This window comes from Protopterus annectens, chromosome 5.part0 (genome assembly GCF_019279795.1).
Source record: "Protopterus annectens isolate FY-2018-M chromosome 5.part0, PAN1.0, whole genome shotgun sequence".
NCBI classification, from domain to species: Eukaryota; Metazoa; Chordata; order Ceratodontiformes; family Protopteridae; genus Protopterus; species Protopterus annectens.
This window is the reverse complement of record NC_056735.1, coordinates 260,919,027-260,938,825: the sequence shown is the minus strand read 5'-3', so window position 1 is coordinate 260,938,825 and position 19,799 is coordinate 260,919,027. Positions and strand designations below refer to the sequence as shown.

The window sequence follows — 19,799 nt, the reverse complement described above, 5'->3', positions numbered from 1 at the left end:
TGCTTCTGCTTCGGGCTCCTAAGCGACAAGAAAAGCTAATGTAATGGCGTCAGCTGCATGTTTTATACCCCTGATGACCTAACGTCATGAAAAAGGCGACAGCATCCGACGTAGAAATCCCAAGACTCTGGTATTCGGGCCGACTGAGGGCTACCCACAGGCAGATAACTCAAGTGTGATGACTGCAACAGTGAAACACGAAGAACATCTAATGACATTTTATTTTATTTTTTTTCCTAACCCTGAATGTGCAGATAGGGCTAGAGAATGCTGGTGTGACCTTGTTTTCTTGGAAAGCTAATTGCTCCATAATGCACTGCAATAACACAGCTAAAGAGCTTATAATACCCATAGTTTTTTTCTTTCAGATCACATTTCCAGTCATTTAGAATGAAAGTAATGGGAAATACTAGTAAGTCTGAGAATTCTCGGCGAGAGTGCCAGTGACTGATTTGCTGCTTGCAGATTTGTTTTCCTACAAATGTGTCACAAATTATTTAAAAGTGCTTGGTGGTAAGGTATCAGCAAATAACATTCATTTTACAAAGTGGAATTTGAGCTTCAAGCCCCATCTCAGACAGCCCCCTCCCCCGTTTCTTTCCCTTAGTCAGCTATAGTATTATTTCCTGCCTTAGAAAACCTCCGCCAAATTAGTCAACTGTAAATGGCAATGCACATCGACTGCTGTTTGAAATTACAGAAAAAAATCACTGCACCACCAAATGTGGACTACAGCAGGGAAAAAAATAAAACTTTCCTCCAGTCCACGCAAATAAATAAACAAATAAATAAAATGTTATCATTTCAAAATAAATGACCTGCCATGCTCAAAATATATTTGCGACTCTTAGTGATTGCATGGCTGACCCAGAAAAAGAATGGCTATCTAAACTCTTTGCTCTAGGCAGATTAATGAAATTGGTGTCAAACTAAAAGTTTTACTTTTGCCTGTTAAGATTTTGTCACCAAAATGAACAGCACAAAAGGCACTTCTCTTTTACACAAGTTTAAGAGCATTTCACAAAACAAATTCCATAAGCGCTAGTCAAAGGAATTGTTGAATGGCAAATTTTGAAGGACAAATATACAACAAAACGGGAGAACGTCAGCTGAAACAACTGTGACAAAAACAATAATAATAAAACGGAGGGCAGTAAATACCAAGCAGAACAGTTTAATAACAGTCATTAAGTGCTTTCACCCCAGTATATAAAGGATTTATTCAGAATGACTTAACACAAACCAAATCACTGTTTGCATAGGGAATGGAACCATCACATCACAAACATACCTGCTGCCTTAAGAAAAGGTACCTAAAAATGCTACAATTTAAAATACCCATTAGTTTAAAACAAAGTCATTAAAAAGACAGATATGGCTTAACCATAATCACACCATTAAAAGCAACTCACAAATTAGAATTTATGGACTTTAAATATTGTAAGCTCTCCCTTTCCCCATACAAGTAATATTGATAGCATAATTTAACCCAGGTGGACAGTGTGCTGAAAAATAAATGTGCCACCAAACTTCTCTACATTCTAGGTAGTTTTCCCAATCACCAACAAAAGGGCCAATCTCATTTTTTTCTAATACTGTAAAAAGAAACTTGCTGTTAATAACACAATTAATACTATGCTTACTTAAAGCATTTTATAATTCTTTCTTCGTAAAGCGTAGTCATGCTCATATATATGCTCCCTTAAAGAGTGAACAGCCTTACCTACATAAAAAGCACTACAGGCTTGCCAAACCTAAGATGACAGAATAGCATCCTGTGCAGGATTAGTTTCTCTGCCTTGCATCCAATGAGTACTAGGATAGGCTTAGTCTCCCCTCTAAACATGAAATGGATAAAAGGCAGGTAACTGAAGGATAAATCTTTGTAGTATTTAATAAGATCTGGTGGTCTGCCTCCACCTGAGTAAAAAGTTTACCCACTTTTTCCTCCAGTCTTTTAAGAAATACTGGAATTGTTTACAGTTCATTTGTTTCTGTATTCCCCAGAAATTCATCCGGCAAGATTTTTTAAAGAATCTTCACAAACTTAAAGACGTGTAGAACTCTTAGTATGGAAAACCACAAAAATGCCATTAAAGACATATTTGCATGTAACTTCATTTATGCAGACACTTTTTTACTAGCAATACTGTAAAAAAAGAAACTTTTTAAAACTCCCACCAAATGCAGAAGAGGTACAAAAATGTTCTCCATTGTCCTGCACTAATCATTACAAAGCAACAGGACACACATAAACATCACTGAGTGTCTGTTAATCTGAAAACTACAAATTAGTTAGGTAACTGAAAAAATATCAAATTAGCAGTTTGGCAACCTTTCCCTCAATATGCTTACTGTGGAACCCTAAGCAAGTCACTTATCCTGACAATGGTCCCAGGCTGATTCTGAAATGGCGCTAGGAATGTTAGGAAATGAGCACTACTTTAAGCATATTAAAAGGATGGACGATAGGGTTGACTGTTGACTATAGACAATGAACTTTTAAAGTGTTACTATAGAGGCCTTTGGAGGTACAGAAGAGTTGGGCTGGACAGCAAGCATATTTTAGATAGGATGGGACAGGAATATTCTGGACCAAAATATATTCACTGAAGTACCATAGGGGTATGACCCCCAGAAATAAATTCAATATATCTAAACAAAAAACAGAGTTCGGGGGGGGGGGGGGGTCTATTCCCATTAATATATTACATGGGAGTACATGTACTGCCTGTGTTCACATCTTGTTTTCTACATGTCTTTCTTCCACTTGGCAGATCTGACTGGAAGCATAGCAAAGGCTTCTGCTACACCACTAGACTCACTCTTCATAATATGTTCTCACAGACAGCAATCTAATTATATGGCATACAGGTAACACAGGCTACAACAGCCTCTTTTCTACCTATCCTTTAAACACACGCACGCACACACACACACACACACACACACACACACACACACACACACACACACACACACACACACACACACACACACACACACACACACACACACACACACACACACACACACACCCCTAAGTACAGCACATTAGAGACACGGCTGAAAATACAAAGCAGCAGACTAATGACAACTATGAACAAATTTACAAACACTTTAGTCATTCCAAAAATATCAGAAAATTCATCAGTACTACTATGTCAAAAGCACCAACCTGCTGAAGACCAAAGCAAGAGAACCCTCACTAAAGTGCACTGCAACATGACCTCATCTATGGTAATGGCAACATACCACCACATTTAAAATTACTGCGGAATGGCTTCCAAAAACTCTTCAAAACCACAGTTTTGAACTTTTGGCACTACTTAGCAAACATAGACGTCCCCTATTTAGCCCAAAGTGACCCAAACAACTATGCAGTTTCTCATACCGTATTTCCCTGAAAATAAGACCGGGTCTTATACCCCCCCCCCCCCCCGCCGAAATATGCATTAGGGCTCCAGGGGATGCCTTATTTACCCCCCCCCCCGTACAACAATCTACATTTATTCATGTACACAAATCGACATTTACTCATGTACACAAATTGACATTTATTTGATACTTTTCTGTTATTGGGCAGCAGTTCTAGGTAACGCGTTAACAATTGTGTGAGAATTCTACATAAACAATGCAACAAACATTTCAACTTCAGAATATCTACACCTTGACTTTCACAGTGCAATATTTCATGCTTAACAGAAAGTGCAGAAAAATCTCAATACATGTGTATTGGAGGAGGGGAATAAAACAGGTGAATAACTGCCACTTTTTGAGTGGTGATGCTTTCTTTATTCCTTACCCAAACTGTAAGAGAAGAATGACGGAGAGTCATAAAAATGACATCTGGGAACTAGTGGCCTTACTTTGTAATTACCCCTTGATAATGAAACATTACCTTAATACAATAAAGTCAAATAAACTAACAAGAGCTTGCTGGCAGCTGAAAACAGAATCAATCTATTCTGTTGCCCCAATAATGGAAAAGTTATTCAAATACAGTCATGTCATCTTCTTCTGGAACATTGTCATAAGTCTCCAACCCCTGAATTTCTTGTAAAAACATTGGCCCCATTCTGTCATGCCTAGCACTAGAGCTCTCCTTAAATGAGCACTGCTTGTCCATGTAGCCTGCTCGTAGTGCACTGGCAACACAGCTGTCAGTGATTTTATCCCATGAATTCTTCACCCAAGTCATGACCTCTTGCAGGCTAGGCTTCACAAAGTTTCCACATTGATTTAACTTCATTCTATTTTCAATGTAGTCATTGAGTTCCATGCACAAATGGTCCTTGAATGGCTTGTTTATTGCAATATCAAGAGCCTGGAGATAGGCAGTCATTCCTGCGGGAATCATTATTTGATTTATTCTTCTCTGTGCAAGGAAGTTCTTCATGTCTTTAGCGCGGTGAATGCTGGCTGAATCCCAGACTAGCAGACCTCTTTCACCACCTCTCAAAACAAGTGGCAGCATTACACTGACCCACTTCCTTATAACTGCTTCTGTGCACCAGGCTTTTTCAGTTTCAAGAATGTAAATGCCTGAAACACGTTCAATCTTATCTTTCTTGCCCTTACTAATGATTAGAGGTAGGGCATCTAGACGAACTGCCAAAAATACAGGTAACACGTGTACTTTCGTAACCAGTGGAGGGAATGTAGATTGACGAGGCACCCCTCTGACCAATTGTTGTTTGAGATACTTGGCCCATAAACACTGCAGTTTCATCCATAGCAATCATATTGGAGAGTTGGTATTTAGAAAAGTCGATACCATCAACAAAGGACTTGAATGCAAGTGCACGTTTAATAACTTCAGTATCTTCCAGCTTGAACAGTGCTGTCGATCTTCTTAGAGACAGTTCACATCGCTGAAGGAAGTCATCCAGCCAATGTTGTGATGGTTTGAATTCTTAAGGGGGATATTTCTAACTGTGGTGCCACTGCAAGGGCAAATGCTTGAATATCAGCCCTGCGCAGAACCAAAGCCTTTGCTCTCCTGTTAGCAATCCATTCACAGATGATGTCTTCAGCTCAAGAAATAATGGTTGCCGACCTGATCCACATTTGCACTTCGTAGCATTTCCCTCGTCCACCTGTTGACTGAGGTTATCATACTCTGCTCGCCATTTTTGGACCATTGGGAGATCCAACTTCTTCTCTTTGCAGAAAGCCATCAGATTATTTCCCCAGGAGTCCTCCATGATTCCTTTCTTGTACTCGACAGAATAGCTCTTTCTTTTTGCACCCATCTTGTCTGAGGGGGTTAACTGAAGACTTACGAGACAGGAGTGGCAACAAAAATGGTGACAGTTAAGACACAACCACACCCTTTTTGTTATCAAATGCACACGTTTTACGTGCATTGTTTGCACTTTGACCAATCAAAGTATACTTGCCAGTGTTTATGGGCCAAGGATCTCAAATGTCAAGTGTGAGTGAGAATTAGGGTTACAGTATGAATCGTGGAGGACTCCCGGGGAAAGAATCTTATGACTTTCTGTAAAGAGAAGAAGTTGGTTGCCCTAATGGTCCGAAAATGGCAAGCAGAGTACAATAACCTCAGTCAACAGGTGTCAATAATATTATTTTATAATTCAACACGTCCGTCATTTGTTGTTGACGATCTTAATTGGGGCTTATTTTCTGGGATAGGGCTTATATCATGACCACCCTGGAAAACCATGCTAGGCCTTATTCTCTGGTTAGGTCTTATTTACGGAGAAATACGGTAGTTACTGCAAGTATCTTGGTCCGTGACCAGATCCAACCATTCACTGCCGGTTATGATACTAACCTGACCTGGACGAAAGTATTTTCACCTGTGTTAATCGGTTGCAGCTAAAATGAATAACCAATGCAGGAATCCATCCAATAATGAAGCAGCAACCTTCTTCCTTATTGCCCACATTCATAAGAAACTCCTCTCTGGCTACTATCACATTAGTACACAAACTAAACAAACTCAATCAAGAAACCTTACTCAGAGTTAGGCTCTCAGATTCCATTATTGTTGCTGCTGTGAAGAGTGAAGGACTAATCCTCAAACATCCTAACTACACCATTTTGGTTAGTGATCAAGTCTTTTCAGTTTCTGTACCAATAATATGGAACCATTGGCACCTGCAAGAATAAGAGCAGCTATCAAAACTTTCAGAACCTGGCTCCAATAATCAGGCTAAGCATTTCTAGGATGACAGCCAAGAGAAAGTTGCCCTCGTCCTCATCCTCACTAGATATCAAATTTAGACATATGTTAGTTATATATGAAAACTTTCAATATGATTGAGACTAAGAGTGTATAATTTAAATTAAGCTATTATTCAACTGCAGTTATGGCTTTCAATATGACCTAAAGTCTTTAGACGGTGGATAATTTAAAATTCATGTACTATACAACTGCAGTAATTTTTTCCCCCCTGGGACCATCAAATGCTTTCCAGTGCAAATTCAATAACCTGAATTCTATCATGTTTTACTATGTATTTGGAGTGCAAGTGGACTGCACCACAGGAAGATATTTTTCAGCCACAACTTAATTACAATAAAAGTAAAACAAGCACTGTTTAGTGCAAAAAAAAAAAATCAAATAATTCAGAAATACTAACTTGTATCAATCACTCCCTAATAACTCTTAGGTTAAATAAACACACATGAACATGCATACCTTTGACATTAATTAACAGATGGCTAAATCATCTGCAAATAAATTGGCATTACTTTTGGAAGGGAAGAATTTTAGTGTCATCTGTGCCAATTTATTAATATTAGGATCCCAATTTGTAAAACTATTAATCTTAAAAAAAAGGTTTGTATACTTTAGGAGCTTTTCATCCAGGCTTCTGCTGAACAAGGATCTTGAATGGCCCAGTCAGATCATCCCATCAACAAATATGACTAATTAAATAAATAAATGCACTTAAAAGCAGGGACCGCATGACTGGGGTTTGAGGTACCCCAAATGTAACGGTAAGAAAAGAGAGAGAATTCAAGTAATGAGAAAAAACACTGCATATTCATTATATCAATCCCAAGTTCAAGCAATGGCTTTTCATGAACAGAGTGCCACTTAAGTTACACAAAACTAAGTATGTCAGTTGTCCAGAAAGAATAGTTGTGTAAAATCTTACCATAACCACACATGTCCTTTTCTTCCATGTTGCAGTATTCTTGGTGTGGGATTTTCCACCTCAGGTGACCCCGTACATCGGCTCCTATACAAAAGCTTCAGCTTGGCTGTTGTAGTTGCGTGGGACGTCACACGTAGGGCCATAAAACCAAAGACCTTAAATGTGACGTCTGCACGCACAGGCCTCAGATCTTGAAAGCCCAGCTGGAGTAGAATAGCCATTGATGTCAGTCATAGGGCCAAGGAGCCATTATGTGGTTAAATTGGTCACAGGGTAGGGTATAACCCCCAAGAGACCTAAGACAGACCAGTAATGAGTGAGAGAAAGGATAAGGGGGTTAGGTGGGGGGGGAAGGAATACTGCAACATGGAAGAGAAGGACATCTATGTTATGGTAAGATTTTGCACAACTATTCTATGTCCTTCTATTCCATTATTGCAGTATTCTTGGTGTGGAGGTGTACCACAGCTTAGTTGGAAGGAAGGGAGGTGGTAGAAGAGACTGATTCCACAAAGCCCTGCAGGACTACACTGGCAAATCCTGCACGTGCTCTGGAGACATTGTCTAACTTGTAGTGTTCGGTGAAAGTGGGAATGGTTGACCATGTGGCTGCTTCTAGTATGGAAGCAGTGTCCAGGCCTTTTAAAAAGGCTTTGGAGGCTGCCACTGCCCTGGTGGGGTGAGCTTTAACTCCCTGTGGGAATTTTTTGCCATGGTGTGAATACCATAGGCAAATAGCTTTTCTAATCCAACATGAGATGGTTTGTTTGTAGACTGCCTTGCCTAGGGCCCTGGGGTGGAAGGAAACAAAAAGCGGACTGGAGTTTCTTATGGATTTTGTTTTGTCTAGGTAAAATCTTAGCTGTCTGTGTACATCCAGGGAGTGGAGTATTCTCTCACTTTCATTGTTAGGAGAGGGTAGAAGATGGGAAGATGAATAGATTGGTTTAAGGACAGATCATTGACCACCTTCGGCATAAAGGAAAAGTTAGTTCTTAGTGTTACCCTGTCCTTGTGGAAAGTAGTGTAGGAAGGCCATTAGGGCCTGTAATTCAGACACCCTTCTGGCTGAAGTTATGGCCACTAGCAGGACTGTCTTCCATGAGCACATTTGCAGAGTAGCCATACTAGCAGGTTTAAATGGAGAATGGGTTAGTTTTTCCAGAATGAAGTTCAGGTCCCATGGTGGTGGGATGGGTTTTCTTGGTGGTCTCATGTGTAAGACCCTTTTTAAGAATAGCTTCACATCGAGCCTGGCTAGTAGGGGAGGGTCTAATCGCAGGCAGGCTGAGATTGCTGAAAGGTGGACTTTCAATGAAGAGTGAGAGAGTCCCCCCTTTACTAGTTGACACACACAGGAAAGAAGTAGGGGGGGATCTGCAATGCATAGATCCCTGCTCTTGCCCAGACACCATTTTGAAAATCTCTCCCATTCAGCTAAGTAAGATTTTCTTGTAGTAGGTTTCCTGGCCTCCCTCAGGACTGAAAGCACGTCCTCTGAGTAGTGGTGCCTGAAGGGAATTAGAAGTTCATCATCCACAATGTAAGTGACAACATCTACAAGTGTGGGTGGATAAGGGTTCTTTTTTGTTGTGTCAGAAGGTCCACCTTCTGGGGTAACTTGTGGTGATTGCCCTTGGCTAGATTGAGAAGTAGGGGGAACCAGTGCTGCCTTGGCCAGTAGGGGGTCACCAACAAGATTTTTGGTTTGTCTCTCCTGATTTTCAGGAGGACTTTTTGAATTAATGGGAAGGGAGGAAAAGCATATAGAAACCTTCCCTTCCATGAAATGCCGAATGCGTCTACTCTCCACGGTAGTGGGGAGTAGGTCTTGGAGCAGAAGGTTTGCAGTTGTCTTTCTGGGGGGAGGCAAACAAATCTACTTGAGGTGTGCCCCACCGGTGGACAATATCTAGAAAAACATTCCTGTCTAGCATCCATTTGTGATTTGGAGAGGATGTCCTGCTGAGAATGCCTGCTTGTTTGTTGTCATGCGAGGGGATGTAGAATACCTGCAGGGACAAGTTGTGTTGTGAGGATAGGTCCCAGATTAGTAAGATTAGTCTGCAAAGGGGATACGCTTTTGCCCCTCCCTGCCTGTTGAGGTACCACATAACTGTGGTGTTGTCTGTCAATATTTGGAGAATACTTGGTTGTAGGAGTGCCATGAAGGCTTTCAGTGCCAGAAGGACTGCTGTCATTTCCCTCACGTTGATGTGTTTTTGTTCTTTAAGGAAGGGTGCCACTTTGCTTGAATCCTGTAGCTTGCCATTGTGGCTCCCCATCCTAATTCTGAAGCATCTGTATGCATGAACTGGTTTGGGAGAGGTAGGTGCAGCGGAAGGCCCGGATTCAACTGAACTTGCTGAATCCACCATTTTAATTCTGACTGTAGGCAGGGCAGGGCAGTGATTTCCTGCTCTAGAGGATGCTGGTGCTGTGACCATACATTTTTTAGATACCACTGCAGCTTTCGCATGTGCATTCTGGCTAGTGGTAGCATGGGGATGGTGGCTGCCATTAGACCCAGGGTCAATAGGAATTGCCTTGCAGTTATTTGCTGGGTCTGCGGCAGGGCTTTGAAGTGGGAGGTCAGGGAGCTGACCTTGTCCTGGGGAAGGAAGGCTTTCATTATGTCTGTTTTGATCCTGCAACCCAGAAATATTTTGTCTTGTTCTGGGGTCAAGGAGGATTTTGGGAGGTTGAGGGTGAACCTCGTCTTTGTAGTAGGCACATGGTGAACTCTAGAAGGATTAACAGGGCTTCCTTGCCATCTGCTAGGATCAGGATGTCATCCAGGTAGGGGTAAATCTGGATCCCTTGTGTTCTGCAATAGGCTATGGCAGGTGCCAGGCACTTTGTGAACACTCTGGGGGCAGTGGACAAACCAAAGGGCAATGCAGTAAAATGGAAGTGAGAGGAGGGTCCAGAAAAATATAAGAATTTTCTGTGGGAAGGTAAAAAGGGTATGCGCAGATAGGCTTCTTTCAGGTTGAGTGTGGCCATGAAAGCCTGGGCTGGAATGAGAGGGAGTAAATTTGGTAGGGACAACATTCTGAAGGTGGGCACTTTTAAGAAGAGGTTTAAGAAGGAAAGGTCTAGAATCGGTCTCCACTGTCCATCTTTTTTGGGGACCAGAAATAGTCTTGAATAGAAGCCCTTTCTTTCCTGCCCTGGAGGGACAGGTTCTATGGTGCCCAAGTTCTGAAGGTCTGTCGGAATCTTTGGAAAGAGGCGTCTCTGATTTTTTTTTGGGGGGACACCCCTTAAGGGTGGCCTTTTTTTCCAGGACAGGAAGCATCCTTTTTGAACAATAGCCAGCACACATTTGTCTGGGGTGATGGTTTTCCAAAAGGGGAGGCAGTGGGAGAGGCGGGCGGAAAGGGGAATGAGGGCAAGGCATTTATGCATGCATTGTTGGGACCTCCTCTATCTTGAAAGAGCTGTTTAGAGGGGGGCTGAGAGACAGCTGGCCTGGAAGGGGTTTGTCTTCTGGCCCCTCTTCTGTGTCTGGAAGAGGTAGGTCCAGCTGGGGCAAGGTTTCTTTTGACAAAGGTGGCTTTGGCAGGGTAATTCCTGTAATATTTAGGAATACAGGACACCAGAAGATGCTTGATGTCTTGCAATTCCTTACTCTATTCCTGCAGACTTTTGAATAGGTCTGCTGACTGTTTACCAAACAGGACCATTAGGGTCCAGAGGGACATCTAAGATTTTAGACCAAGTCTTCTGGTAAGTGTTGCAGACGAAGCCAGAAATATCTTATGAGTACAGTGGCAGATGCTGCAGAGCATGCAGAGGCCTCTGCAGCATCATAACTACATCTAATGGAGTGTCTGGCTACTTGGGCACCCAGAGATAGTTTGGAAGAGATGTCAGACTTAGTGGGACAGTCTGGACTAGCAGCCAGCAGAGTAGTGGCTTGAGAGACCAGGTCCAGAGCGTATTTGGTCATATAGGTTTGATAGTTGATGGCTCTAAAGGCCAGTGTGGAAGAGTATAAACCTGCTTTCCAATTCTAGCCATTGTTTTGCTGTCTTTTGTCTGCAGGTAAGAGAAAGGCAGATGGAATGACTCTGGATTGTTTATCTGGTGAAATGGCAATCACAGCAGGATCTGCCAGGGGAGGTTTGACTACAAATTTCTGGTAATCAGGCACCTTGTAGAAGCAGTCTGGCCTCTTAGGAGCAGGTGGCTGAGAATCTGGTGTCTTTGATGCTGAGGAAAAGGCATCTAAATAGGCAGGAATGACAGGTGGAATGGCAGAAAGGCATGGCGATTCCACTTGTAATAGTTCAAAATACCTTCTTTGAGTATCAGACATTTGTGAGGTGTCCCATATGAAGTATGCCTTAATTTTGGTTATGGTTTCACCAAAGGTGATATCCTCTGGAGCGGAGTCCCCTTCAATGGGTTCTTCATCTGGGGAATAATACTCTTGAGGAGAGGCTACTTGGGAAGTGTAAGATACAGATTCATCTGAAGATGAATAATAGGTCTCTTGCTCTTCTTCCCTGTCTTGTGAGCTAGGTGGTGGAAGAGAGGAGGCAGGGCCAGGGCTGAGAAGAGGAAGAGTTGATGGAGAAGAGGCTGATGGCCTAAAGGCCTGCATCAAAGATGAGGTAAAGGACAGCCAGTCAGGGAGGCCTTCGGTGGGTGTAGCCAGATGTTTGTTTTTTTGTTTCTTTTTGACTGGGGTAGACTCAGGCATAGGTCTGGAATTGGATGCCTGGCTAAGAGTAGCTGCGTCAGAAGGAGGAATCCTGGTCGGAGGCCCGGATGTGTCTGGTTCCCACTCAACCTCTGTGGTAGCCAATGTCTGGGTTAGTTCTGGGGACATGCTTGTCATCGACTGTGAAGCAGCTTTCTCAAAGGTCGCCATAGAAGTCGACGGATCTGTCGGACGTCTCTCAACTCTTAAATCAGTAGCTGGCATTTGCTGGCATCTGAAAGTGGAGTGGCAGTGGAAGAGGGCCTAGGAATCTTCACCTTCTTTCGCAGAGGTTCAGTCGGGGCTTCTGAGACAGGATCCATCCTGAGTGCTACCTTTTTAAGTCATTGGTTTTCTAAGTAGAGATCAAGTGCAGCCAGACGGCTGCATAGGGTCTTAGGAACAAAAGATTGGCAGATAGAGCAAGTATTGTGATTGTTCTCCCAGCCTAAGCAAAAAACATAGCGGTCGTGTGTGTCTTTATGGGGTATCTGGCATCTGCATTGGCATTTGCCCTTTTTTGCTGACATCGGCTAAAGATTACTACAACAAACCAAACTTTAGCTAGAGGTTGATAGAGAAAACCCCAACAGAGGACTTAGCTTTAAGATGTCTTGCGGTGAAGAAGCGAAGCACACGATGTGACGGTCGTCTGCAGCTGAAAAGTTCTGAAGCCTGTGTGTGCAGATGTGTGATGTCCCATGCAACAACAGCCAAGCTGAAGCTTTTGTACAGGAGCCAATGTATGGGTTGCCCGAGGTGGAAATCCCACACCAAGAATACTGCAACATAAAAACAGAAGGACATCCTATATGGTTACAGATTTTCCTAGAGACATAATACAGCATACTCGCAAATGCCCCTGATTTTTACCTCATATTTTTATCCGGTCACTCATAAAATTTTTAACTTTCTGGTAAATCATTAAGGATTGCAGGTACACTATAATACTTGAAAATGTTTCATACTTCTTACTATTCACAGAACACATATGGATGTAAATCCTATTGTTCTATTACCTAGAATTCACTAGACTTAAGTGTCACTGACTTTTTAACTTTATACTAGCATTATCTTTAGCTTTGTCCAGAATCTGTGAGCAAATAAGCTAAGTATAGTGTTGTAGCTGTGCTACATACATACAGCCTTTGTGAAAGCTGTGTTCACAAACAAGGCTGTACTGTACATTGGGCTTATGAATTCAGACAATACAATCCTCTTAAGACTAGTAAAGAAAAGTTAGCAATAAAATATGTCTGTCTGTCTGACTGACTCAGACATCCTTGGGAATCCAGATTTAGGGATTGGAACAACAGTGGATGGTTTTCACAGGTTTAGGAAAGAGACAGCATGCAACAAAGGGACAGACAACGGTGCTGCGGGTTTAAACATATTCTAGATATAACCAAAGAGATTTTACTCTGACATTACTAAAGATGCCTTTCAGCCTACTAGATTTACCTGTACCATAGAGAAAGAATGAAGAGGTTAAGTGTGAAACCAATAAGAATTCCAGCCAGAATGATTTGGGTGGATCATTTGCATGTGTCTTTATGCTCTAAATGACAGACTAGGTGAGATGTGATTAGCTAAGCCGTCCTTTTCAAATGTCTTTCCAGAAGCTTTCTTTACCAAAAAAGATGACCAGTCTATAGAAGTCCTGTATTATAAGACCACTGCCCAGCTGGACTGAATAGAAAAGGGTACGCTATATGACTGCTTTCATGAATTTCATCTGCAGACCCACTTTCGATTTCCTGTTTAATAAATTCCTTTGTACCACTGGTCTGTGATCACAAAATTATGCACTATGCAATACACATCATTTTAAATTTTCATTAATCTCATGCTAAAGTATATATTTTATTTCTACTAAATGCATGACTAATGTGATGATATGGGCAAATGTCAGCATAGCCAGCTGGAGTTTTGCAAAGAATGGCCTTTAAATATAAAATTGATTTATACAAGATGCTTGAGTTACAAATGTAATGGAACTGTATGTCATTTGTATATCAAATTGATTTGTACAGATGCTTGTACTGAAAATGTATTAGTGAACTTTGCTTGTGTTAAAATATAACAGTGCACCGTGCTGAAATGAAAAGAAATGACCATGTATTACTGCAACTGAATTAAATGTGCCAGCTAGCTTACTTTAAGAAAAATAAGGGAAATGTAAATGAGCTGTTAAACCATTAAAATTTAACCCCACAGTGCTGAACAGAACCAAAGACACTAGTTCTGGGAAAAAGCCTTTGTTCATTAGCTCAGTAAAAAGAGGGGAAAGCTCCTGGCAATATGCTAAATTCCAGTCTCAGCTTCAAAGGGAAATACTGTGAGAACCTAGAGTCGCGTGACCAGATGAGGTCATTCTGCCAGCCCTCTTGGAAATTATACAAAGAGAAATGTCAGCATATTGAGTATTCTGTTTGTGGGCCTGACTAGAAAGACTGCTCACGTATTTCATCTTGCCTTGCCCAAGTAAGTTAATAGCTAACAGTAAATTCTCTTAGATCCAGTCAGAAATATAGTGAAACTTAGAGTGTAAACACACAGTGATTGTACTTGTACTTCACAATAAGCCTCATGAACAGTCCAAGATAAAATCCACAAACCAACGTTTATTAGAAAAAACAGTTAAGCGCTTTCATCCCTCCATCGATGCTCTGGGACATCAGAACTTAATGAAAGGAAATTCGGTCACCATTATATACCTGAAATTCTTCATTCAATCAGTTATTTAAATACCTTATGAATAATTAGTACAGCAACCTTATAGTGACACCTTTAAATACATGTGAACTATAAAAAAAACTTTTGTATTCGTTAAAAACATTACAAAATTGTAAAACCTTTTAATCTTTAAAGCTTGAAAGATCTTCTTTTTAATACTGGTAGTAATGAGAAATGATTGTTCAAACCTGGTGCATTTGTGGCATATAGTCTTACTATCCAGTAAAGTTCTCTTAAGTCAACATTGAGTTCCCACCACCCCCTTCTTGGACTAACAGGCACAATTTCCACAATTAGTGTTTTTACTTTGTGTTGTTTTCGTAGTGCCTGGTTCAAACGGGTATATTAAATTAAAGACTATATGCCACAAATGTACCAGGTTTGAACGATCATTTCTCATTACTACCAGTATTAAAAAGAAGATCTTTCAAGCTTTAAAGATTAAAAGGTTTTAGAATTTTGTAATGTTTTTAATGAATACAAAAGTTTTTTTTATAGTTCACATGTATTTAAAGGTGTCACTATAAGGTTGCTGTACTAATTATTCATAAGGTATTTAAATAACTGATTGAATGAAGAATTTCAGGTATATAATGGTGACCGAATTTCCTTTCATTAAGTTCTGATGTCCCAGAGCATCGATGGAGGGATGAAAGCGCTTAACTGTTTTCTCTAATCAACGTTGGTTTATGGACTGTTCGTGAGGCTTACTGTGAAGTACACGTACAAGCACTGTGTGTTTTTACTGTGTGTTGTTTTCGTAGTGCTTAGTTCAAACGGGTATATTCATATTCTTAGTTTAGAGTGCGTTTTCTTCTTTACTTGGAGTCTGTCCATCAAAGTTAATTTCAATATTTTCTGTGATTTGAACTCTGTGGTTTACTGTAAATATGCATTCAATATTTTCATGCTCTTTTATTATTTGTTATTAAAATTATTAAATATATTTAAAACTTTTATTATTGTGGCTGGTCCTTGTAGAAAGTATCTAACCACTGAGAGTACTTATATTTGGTGACACTGTGCGGGCCACTCCAGAAGGCCTAGTTGTCTTGGTCAACTACTATAATTTGCATTAATATTAATTTCACTCAGCATAATTGGATACCCTTTTAAGAGCCTTACAGTAACTGACTGGTGGCAGTGAATATACCTTATAGTCTGTGCAAAGTTGGTAGAATTGGTAATCTGTGCCAAACTTTCCAAGGGGGGGTGTGTGTGTGTGTGTGTGTGTGTGTGTGCCCTTTCAAAGATGTGTGTTAGAAAAGTTTACAGATATCTGGAAAGCACCAAGCCATCACTCAACAGAAGAAACCACCACCAGTAACCAAAAGTGCACTACCATATGCCAGCAACATGTTCATAAAAGTAAATGCTGTAACCATAACACTTAGTACTAATACATACGTAGATGTCATATTCTCTTCCAAAAGAACTCCAGAAAGGTGCTCTATACAACTTATTTTGCCTCCTCTTTTTGATTTGCACCTAGCAATGAATTCTGGCATACATATATGAGAACTACACCCTCTAGTCTCCCATTTTCATCTTCTCTATTTGGGTTAAGGAAGTATCTTGCTGCTAGAAATTCCACATTTTTCCAGCAACTAAACACATTTTCACAGTTTAAAATCAAAACATTTATTCTGTCAGGCATGTTACTTTGTCAGTGGGTATAAAGTCCTAAATATGCATCCATTGAGGGAGAGAGAGATGGAGGATAAAGTGAAATAAGCCTCTAAGATTCAGTGGCAGAATCCTGTACAGAATGATACAAAGGGTTGAAAAAGAATGCTATCATAAATCATAGAAAAATGAGAGGGTACATGTATTGCGGGGGTCCTGCAACAGTGAACACACACAAGTCACAAACAAATTGGCTCTTACAGCAGATAATGAGGCAGAATGGCTTAGTTGCAGATGGAGCTCATGGTATCATATTTTAACATATATAAATACAGAGGATTAATACTATGAGCTTTAAAGCTACTTTGTGTGTTTCAGTTTTATCCTCCCAGTCTCCCTTTACATACTGTGTAACTCTTGAACAAGTCATTTAACCAGTGGTTTGGGACAACTGAGAACTACAATATGAACTAGAATGTATGTAACTAGGAGTATGACCATCTCCTAAATGACTGAAATGTTTAAAGACATCTCCACTAGGGGGTCATTATAGAGCCAAAGTTAGGAAGCTTTGAAAACAGGCTACCAGGAACCATTCAAGGCAGTCACTGCTACACAGACTTGGTGAATACTTGGCAATGTTAGTGGTGAGCACAAACCACCAAAGAACAACAGACCTATGTCTAAGTACCAAACAGTCTGTATTTCCTTACTGTGGTGTACTAGATAGGCATGTGCTATGTGAAAATACTGCATACGATAATCCTGACACAAAAAAGAAAGGACAGTCTGCACTTTGACTACCTTGAGGATTTACATAGTTTACATGAAGGCACTCAAATCAAGTTGTGGGAAATCAAACAGCCTTAAATTAGTATCCTGGACTTCTCTCTCAACCTCTTCCAAAGGCACCCATTCAGCAGCTCTAATATGAAGCAGGCTTAAGTGCTTATACCTTTAGTTTTGCACTCATTATTTGGTCCCTTACCAAACAATACGATGGAACGCACTCACAAACTTGGAATAATGTCTACCACACGAATGCCCCTAATAATATCTTCTCAAACTTCTATGAATCTGGAAAGAACACCATTTGGTCACTAGAAGGAACACGAGCAGAGTTTTGCACAGCCAAGACTATTGAAGGGACTATAATCTGAGGCCATATGACAGAAGGCTAAGTTAAAAAAGGCAGTCATAATGTTTTACAAACTTGATGTTGGCCATCTTAACTGCCAAGAAAACTTTCTGCAGAATCCCTAGAACTGCTGTGGACAAAAGGAAAAAAAATATCAGAAGTAGGCAATGCTTTCCTACTGTAATGGAGGTTGGTAATAAAAGGCAGAATGCCCTGTCCAAACAAGAACTTTCTTCTAAAGGTACCACATAAGGAAACTTTTCTTCCAGTGTTTACAATGCAAGACAAGACAGCCAAGCCCATCTAGCTCAAACAGACATTCAAAGGTAGAACCAAGGACTGCAATGAATGTAGTGGCAACACACTACCTAGCAGTGTGGAAACTGCAACCTTTTCAACAGCTTCATAACCTCGAGAATCAAGAATGGAATAAATTTATCACTAAGACACACTGAAAGCTTGAAGTAAACCACAAGAGGCAACCACTGGGGTTAAAGTAGTAGATCATTTTGTCAAAACTACCTGACAAGTTAGACTCCTTAACTTGTGACTGGAGGCAGAATACAGGTGCAGTGGCCTTTCACACAGACCAATGAGCAGAAGAAAAGGGAAATCAATCCATCTTTGAATTTTTCAGTATAAATGCTGAAGGATTAAAAAAAAAAAAAAAGACATTATTTTGTCTTCCAAAGGCATTCAAACATCTATGGAGAAGGGCAAAGGTTCTGTGGCCATTACAAAAATGAAAATGGGCTTCCTCAGGAGGAAGGTGTTTGGATAAATTGATTCACCATTTTCCCTCTTAACCACAGATGACTCAGTAAGGGAAAATATTCTCCTGAAAAGAGTCTGTCAAGACATAAATGATCACTACAGGCAATGGCACTTTATGTGGAGTAGAAGAGAGTGGTTTACCCTGCCCTGAACTGAAATTGTGAAAATGGAGATGACGGGGAAAAAAAAAAAAAAAAAAAAAAAGGATATGGTGTCAAGGTAGCCTGACTAGTGCTAGGCTTAAGTTAACTTTTGCAAGATGCCTATATGCTTTCATATAGTGTGCATGAACTTTATTTCTATTATTTGTTAGCTGGGTAAATGGACTGGGCCATGTCTTTTTTTGTCTCTCCATGATCTAAACTACAAGGACAATGGTGAATAGCATACTTGTGTTTGTACTGACAATTCTGTGCAGCCAATCAGACTATGGAGATAAGAGGAAAATGAATACCCAACACAGAAATGAGGAGAAACATGCAAAGCTCCAGAAGGACAGTGACAAAAGCCCGGGGCTGAAGTCCTAACTAGAGCAATATGGCAGAGATTTTGCCACTAAGCCCCTGTGAAAATTCACCTGCCAATGTAAAAATTCACTTTGGAAACTGCTAGCATTTTAACAGTTTCATAATGTTAGCTATAAGCAGAAAAGATTAGTATGATGCACAGCTTGGGAAGGGAAGCACTCACATGATATGAAATCATCCATCTAGGACTCCCATTTGTAACACCACAGCTCAAAAAGTGCTTGGGAAACTGGGGAACAGAATCAGGTCTGTGTGTGTGTGGGGGATAAGAACTGTTCTCATATCCCTAAAACAGCCCTTCTAATGCTCCCAAAATCAAAAAGTGGACAACATCAGCTTCAAAATCGTCAGAATTTACTCCAAAGGTCTTGCCTCATGCTAGGTGTCTAAAAACTGGTGACCTTTTTTAATGCTACTGTTCTTTTCCTCTGCCATTCCCTAGATTCCATCTTTGTGAGATGCTGACCAGCCAAGAAGGTCTTGGATTTCATCTGGTGGCTATGCCAGTTAAGAACACTGTATAAAGAAAGGCAGAACATGCACAGCCAGCCAGTGCTGGTACTTCAACAGGGTGCATTATCGTATGCTGATGGAAGTTTTATCCCTACTCTTTTCTTCTGACATCAAAAGGAGGGCAAATCCTGAGAGAACTGCAAAAGGAAGATCCTGAAAGTACAACTACTAGGTAGGAATAGTGTTTTGCACTAATGAATATGCTCCTTAGCCCTAGGGTAGGGTATGCTAACTTATCTGAAAAAGGACAGGGTTCTTACGAATATGTGCTGAAATATGTAGTCTGGTGCAACATAACTTGAAGTGAAACCAAGGACAGCCAATGCAAACTAAATAACCACAAACACCTCCATCAGTACAATTCAAACACTTAAAAACTTTTACACTTTCCATGATCACGTGACAATAATCAACCAATTAACTCACACAATAACAACTAATAACTAAAAAACCTAAAACTTGTTATTAAGATATTATATATTATATATAGTATTTAAAGGTTTTGAAATGTTGTTTGAATTATTCTGATGAAGTTCTGCTACAGAAATTGTTGGAACGAAAGCACTTAACATTTAATAAAATTTATTTTAAAGTTACTGGGTCCTTGTGAGTTACGGAGGTGTTCATGGTTATTTAGTACA

General features: G+C 40.4%; 1 protein-coding gene across 3 annotated transcripts in view; it reads right to left on the bottom strand.

The window, feature by feature from the left end:
• Positions 1-19,799, bottom strand: part of NDUFV3 (NADH:ubiquinone oxidoreductase subunit V3) — a 270,469-nt gene that overhangs the window by 88,091 nt on the left and 162,579 nt on the right. The gene's annotated exons all lie outside the window — the stretch shown is intronic.